Raw genomic sequence first — 6,476 nt, forward strand, 5'->3', positions numbered from 1 at the left:
CAGCCTCAGCTGACCAAGACAGATACCAATACTACCTAAAGTGATATACAGATTTAATGCAATCCTTATCAAAACTCAATGATTTTTTTTGTAGAAACAGAAAAATTCATCCTAAAATACACACAGCATCTGATGGAACAGACTTTTTTTTGTTTTTTTTAAGGAACAGTCTTGAAAAAGAACAAAGTTGGAACACAGAACGCTGTTCATCAGAACAGAGAACACTGATTTCAAAACATTACAGGGGTGTCTGGGTGGCTCAGAGGGTTAAAGCCTCTGCATTTGGCTCAGGTCATGATCTGAGGGTCCTGGGATGGAGCCCTGCATTGGGCTCTCTGCTCAGCGGGAAGCCTGCTTCCCCCTCTCTCCCTCTGCCTGCCTCTATGCCTACTTGGGATCTCTGTCTGCCAAATAAATAAATAAAATCTTAAAAAAAAAACTTATTACAAAGCTACAGTAATCAAAACAGTGTGGTACTGCCATGTCAGATATCTAGACCAACAGCATACAATGGAAACCCTCACATACGTGGTCAAATACTTTTCAACAAATAGCACCAGTTAAACTGGGTATCTATACGTAAAAGAATGAAGATGGACCTGTTGGATTTAATTAATTAACCTAATGATTTCTTGGATATTTCAAAGAAAGCAAAAGCAACAAAAGAAAAAATAGGTTGTGGACTTTATCAAAATTAAAAAACTTGTGCATTAAAGGAAACTATTAACAGAGTAAAAAAACAATCCATGGACAGGGAACAAGTATTTGTAAATCATGTGTCTAATAAGGGATCAATACATAGGATACAAAAAAAATTCCTACAACTCAGCAACAAAAAACAACCCAATTAAAAAATAGGCAAAGGACATTTCTCAAAGATATTCAAATGGCTGCGAAGTACATGAAAAGATCCCCAACATCACTAATCATTAGGCAAATGCACAGCAAAACCACAATATGGGGCACCTGCCTGGCTCAGTTGGCAGTGTGTAACTCATCTCAGGGTTGTGAGTTTGAGCCTCACATGGGGTAACAGAGCAGAGATTCCTTAAAAAAAGTAATAAACTTAAAAGAAATTCACAATGAGATACCACTTTATGCTTATTAGGATAGCTATCATAAAAATACTTTAAAATATAAATATAGGGGCACCTGCGTGGCTCAGTGTGTTGGGGCCTCTGCCTTCGGCTTAGATCATGGTCCTGGGGTCCTGGGATCGAGCCCCATATAGGGCTCTCTGCTCGGCAGGGAGCCTGCTTCCTCCTCTCTCTCTGCCTGCCTCTCTGCCTACTTGTGATCTCTATCTGTCAAATAAATAAATAAAATCTTAAAAAAATACATAAATATATAAGTATAACAAGTGTTGGCAAGGATGTGGAGAAATTGGAATCTTTGTCCTTTGCTGGATGGAAGGTAAAATGGTTTAGCAACTGTGGAAAATGGTGTATGGTGATTCCTCAAGAAATTAAACATAGAATAACTGTGACCCAGCAATTCCACTTCTGGATACGTACCCCCAAGAAAAGAAAGCGGGAATTCGAACAGGTATTTGTTAACAAATGTTCATAGCACTATTATTCACAGTAGCCAAAAGGTGGAAGCTAGAGGGAGGGGCTACTGGGGAGTTATTGTTTAATGGGAGCAGAGTTTTAGTTTTGGAAGATGAAGAAAGTTTTGGAGATGGATGATTGTGATGGCTGCACAACAACATAAACATACTTAATGTCACTGAATTGTACATTTAAAAATAGGACAGTTTTATGTATGTTTAAATTTTCTGATATTTTAATGTATATTCAAACATAAAAACCCCCAACAAACTAAAGAAATTGGCTACCTACAATGAGTGAGTGGGAACAGTGCGGAAAGAATGGGGTAACAGGATTGGGAGAGAAGGAGTGGTGGAAGAGTGATAGGGTAGATCTTTTGTCTAATTATGGCCTTTTAGGGGTGCCTGGGTGGCACAGCTGGTTAAGCATCTGACTCTTGATTTCAGCTCAGGTCATGATCTCAGGATTATGAGATCAAGCCCTGAGTTGGGCTCTAGCTCAGCATGGAGTCTGCTTAGGTTTCTCTTTCTCTCTGCCCCTCCCATCCCACTGCATGTCTGTGCTCTCTCTCTCTCTTTCTCAAATAAATAAATAAATCTTTAAAAAAATAATTAAGGCTTTAAGAACCATAGTAATGTTTCCTATAGTCAAAAAATAATTAAGATCAATCAGGATGTATGTGCGTGTAAATCCAAAATAAAATTCAAATAGTAACAAATGAACCTATGTATATCACAAATCAGTAACATTATCATACAGGAGGGTATAGGGAAAGCTGTATTTCCACTATATACTGTAAGGCTAAAAATTAAAGTAACTGTATGTGGTATGGGAGTGTAGGTTGGCAATTTTTTTAAAATTTAAAATCAATTAATTAACATATAGTGTATTGTTAGTTTCAGAGGTAGAGTTTAGTGATTCATCAGTGCATTTAACACCCAGTACTCATTATGTCAAGTGCTCTCCTTAATGCCCATCACCCCATGACCCCATCCTCCCACCCACCTAACCCTGTTTGTTTCCTATAGTTAGGAGGCTCTTATGGTTTGTCTCCCTCTCTGATTTCATCTTATTTTAGGTCAGCATTCTTAAACTACTTTCTACTTAGGACTGAGCAAGTAGATAAATATATTGTGGTTAATAAGAGTCAACTTTCTTTTTTTTTTTTTAGATTTCATTTATTTATTTGAGAGAGAAACAGCGGGGAAGGGCAGAGAAAGAGGGAGAAGCAGACTCCCTGCTGAGCAGGGAGGCCCACATAGGCCAATCCCAGGCCTCTGGGATCATGACCTGAAGGCACCCCAAGAGTTGACTTTTTCATTGTCAGAGAAAGGTGTTACCAAAAAAAGTAAATGGAGAAGGCTGGAATAAACCCTCAGTGTTAAACTGGAATTAGAGAAATCATATGAAACGATGGATTATCTGTATAGATATTCATACAGGTAGATACAGGTGTGTGTGTGTGTGTGTGTGTGTGTGTGTGTGTGTTTGTATAGATACATAACTTCATAGCTGAGGGTACCTAGAAGCAATGAGTATATCTAATCTTGGTTTCTAAATACCATTTTCTACTAAAAGGAGCCAGTGTTCCCTGGAAAATGTACATGTTCCAGAACTGGGGCTGGAAAAGTGTAAACACAAAGTTAGGGGTCCTTGGGCGGGGGAAAACCAGACACACAGCTTTCTTGATATAAAAAAGTCATTTTAGGGGGCGCCTGGACAGCTTAGTGGGTTAACCCTCTGCCTTTGGCTCAGGTCATGGTCTCAGGGTTATGATCTCAGGGTCGTGGGATCAAGCCGCGCATCAGGCTCGATCAGGTGGGGAGCCTGCTTCCCCCTCTCTCTCTGCCTGCCTCTCTGCCTACTTGTGGTCTCTCTCTCTCTCTAATAAATAAATAAAATCTTAAAAAGAAAAAGAAAAGTCATTTTAGGCCTCTGGCCATCTTGTGAAAGAATTTAAGAACAAATGGCCACTATCAGGCCAGGAGATAACCTAATCATACCAGGAATGACAAATAAGCCCTAAAACTCAACGGGCTGATTCAAAAGTGAAGACTGACCTGATGTATATTCTTGAATTTTATTTGTAGGATCTAAACCCCTTTGAGCACTCAGATACCAGACCAGTTGGAGCCAGACAACTGATGATGCTATCCTTTGCCAGCCCTCATGACTTTGACGCACAGTCATTTTAAGATGACTTTTGCCTGTGTTCCATGCTGTATTCCCCATTGTACAAGCCCCTTTGTTAATATATAGACACCCTTAGCTTAAAACTTCCCCAATTCTTTTGTTTTTTTTTTTTTTTTTAAAGATTTTTATTTATTTGAAAGAGATCACAAGTAGGCAGAGAGGCAGGCAGAGAGAGAGGAAGGGAAGCAGGCTCCCTGCTGAGCAGAGAGCCCAACGCGGGGCTCGATCCCAGGACCCTGAGATCATGACCTGAGCCGAAGGCAGAGGCCTTAACCCACTGAGCCACCCAGGCGCCCCCCCAATTCTTTTGTTTAGGGAGACACTGCTTTAGGGAAAATCCCTGGTGTTCTCCTTTACTTAGTGTAAGGAAAACTCTTCCTTTTCCTATTCTTTGACTGGTTTTGTCTTTTGGCTTGACACCCACCAAGAGACAAACCCAGTTTTGGATAACAGAAGTACAGTATCAGCTTGGAACATCTTGTGGTGCCAGAAAATAATAGCAGTACTAAAAAAAATAATAGGGCACCTGGGTGGCTCAGTGGATTAAGCCTCTGCCTTCCACTCAGGTCATGATCTCAGGGGCCTGAGATCAAGCCCCGCATTGGGCTCTCTGCTCAGTAGGGAGCCTGCTTCACCCCCCCTCTCTGCTTGCCTCTCTGCCTACTTGTGATTTCTCTCTCTGTCAAATAAATAAATAAAATCTTAAAAAATAATAAAGGGGACACATTGAAAGCATACAGGATTCAACTTAAAGGAGCTCCCAATGGCCAGATCTGGGGTAATTTGAGCAAAGACATAGTGACAGTAATGAATTGTAACCTACAGAGCTAAAAAAAGAAAGAAAATCCAATTTATACATACATAAATGATTTAGTAAATAAGTTGGGGAGAAGGAAAACCAGTTCTAACAGTATGATCCTATTTAATAAATCTGGAAGGAAGGATGGAAATTTTAAAAATCACCATTTGGCAAATAGCCTGTAATAATATTTTCAGGCAAAAATTATCAATGAATGTTAAGATTCGCAGGTAGAAGTAAGATGAGAAGCTTAAGGTACTTCTCTACAAGACACACGTTAATTACGATGGGAAAAATAGTGACTTTGCAGTGTTAAAATTGGACAGACACCACTTAATCAAGTTATTAAAGTTACCACTAGTAATGAGGCAAATTGACCTCTTGGATCTCCTGATATGATGCACTGATAAGAACATACCACTTGCGGCACCTGGGTGGCTCAGTGGGTTAAGCCTCTGCCTTCCGCTCAGGTCATGATCTCAGGGTCCTAGGATCTAACCCCCCATCAGGCTCTCTGCTGAGCAGGGAGCCCGCTTCCCCCACTCTCTCTGCCTGCCTCTGTCTACTTGTGATCTATGTCTGTCAAATAAATAAATAAAATCTTAAAAAGAAAAAAAGAACACATCACTTTTGGGGTATTCTCGTCCCAAAAGCATACTCTGAATTTAATCATAAGGAAGCATCAGACAGCCTCAAATTGGGGAACATTCTACATTGCAGAATTTACAAGATAAATGGTCAGTACTCTTTAGAAGTGTCAAGGTCAAGTAAGACAAATAATGACTGAAGAATGGTGCCAGGTCAAAGAAGACTATGCAGACTTACTAACTGCAACATATGATCCTGGATTGGATCCTTGTGCAGAAAAACAATACTGAGGGACATTGATGAAATCTGAGTAAAGTTTGTAGATTAGTTAGTAGTAGTGTGTCAATATTAATCTCTTGCTTTTGATCATGTACTGTGATTATGTAAAATGGTAACATAACCATAAAATGGAAAAATGGGGAAGCAGATTGAGAATATTTGGGAATTCTGGGGTGTTTGGCTGGTTCAGTCAGTGGAATGTGCAACTCCTGATTCTGGGTTTGTGAGCTCGAGCCCCATGCTGGGCGTAGAGAATACTTAAAAATAAAATCTTAAAAAAAGTGTATAAGGGAATTCTATATTTGCAAGAGTTTTAAGTCTAAAACTAATTCAAAATGAAAAGTTAAAAAAATTGTAATGAACATTGGGTGTGCAGGAAGCAGGGGATATATGGACCTTCAGTTCACCTCGAGGGCTCTCAATAATTTACTCCAATGGCAAAATACTGGAGACCAGGTCACTTTGGGGGAAGAGATGCTAGGCTAGAAGTTTCAGGGAAAAAAAAAAAGAAAGAAAAAGAAAAGCACATCATGAAAAAGATGATGTCTCAGGGAAAGAAGAAAAACTCATGCATCTTGAAATTAGCTTTTGGATGTTCAATAGCAATTCCTTCCTTTTCCTCTCAACATCTTCTTGGAGAAAACTTTTAAAAAAAGTAATCATGAGTAAGCAGAACACTTTGGTCTCCACACAGGAGACAGAAGTCAGAGAAGATTGGACCTCATGTCCAATCCCAGTGTCACAAAGGTTGAGCCTATCACTGACCAGGGCCACAGCCTTCACAGGTTCTGCAAGGGTCAGTATACTGGAGTCACATGCACCTCACATCGGCACACTTGGAGGGACACAAATGGTCGGTGTCACACAAACATAACCACAACCACACATCCACTCTTGAAATGTACAAGGATACAACCATATAATCACAGACACCTCCAGGCTCTTATACACAGTCACAATCTCAAATCCACTAAAAAGACAGTCACTCAATTCTACTCACCACCATGACACACAAAGTCACTTCCATATAGTCACAGCCTTCCGGAATCAATACCCACAAATGTCTC

At 40.0% G+C, this 6,476-nt stretch overlaps 1 protein-coding gene across 1 annotated transcript in view; it reads right to left on the reverse strand.

The window, feature by feature from the left end:
* ZNF565 (zinc finger protein 565) overlaps positions 1 to 6,476 on the reverse strand; it is a 33,773-nt gene that overhangs the window by 26,518 nt on the left and 779 nt on the right. The window lies entirely within an intron of this gene.

This window comes from Martes martes, assembly GCF_963455335.1.
Source record: "Martes martes genome assembly, chromosome: 17".
NCBI classification, from domain to species: Eukaryota; Metazoa; Chordata; class Mammalia; order Carnivora; family Mustelidae; genus Martes; species Martes martes.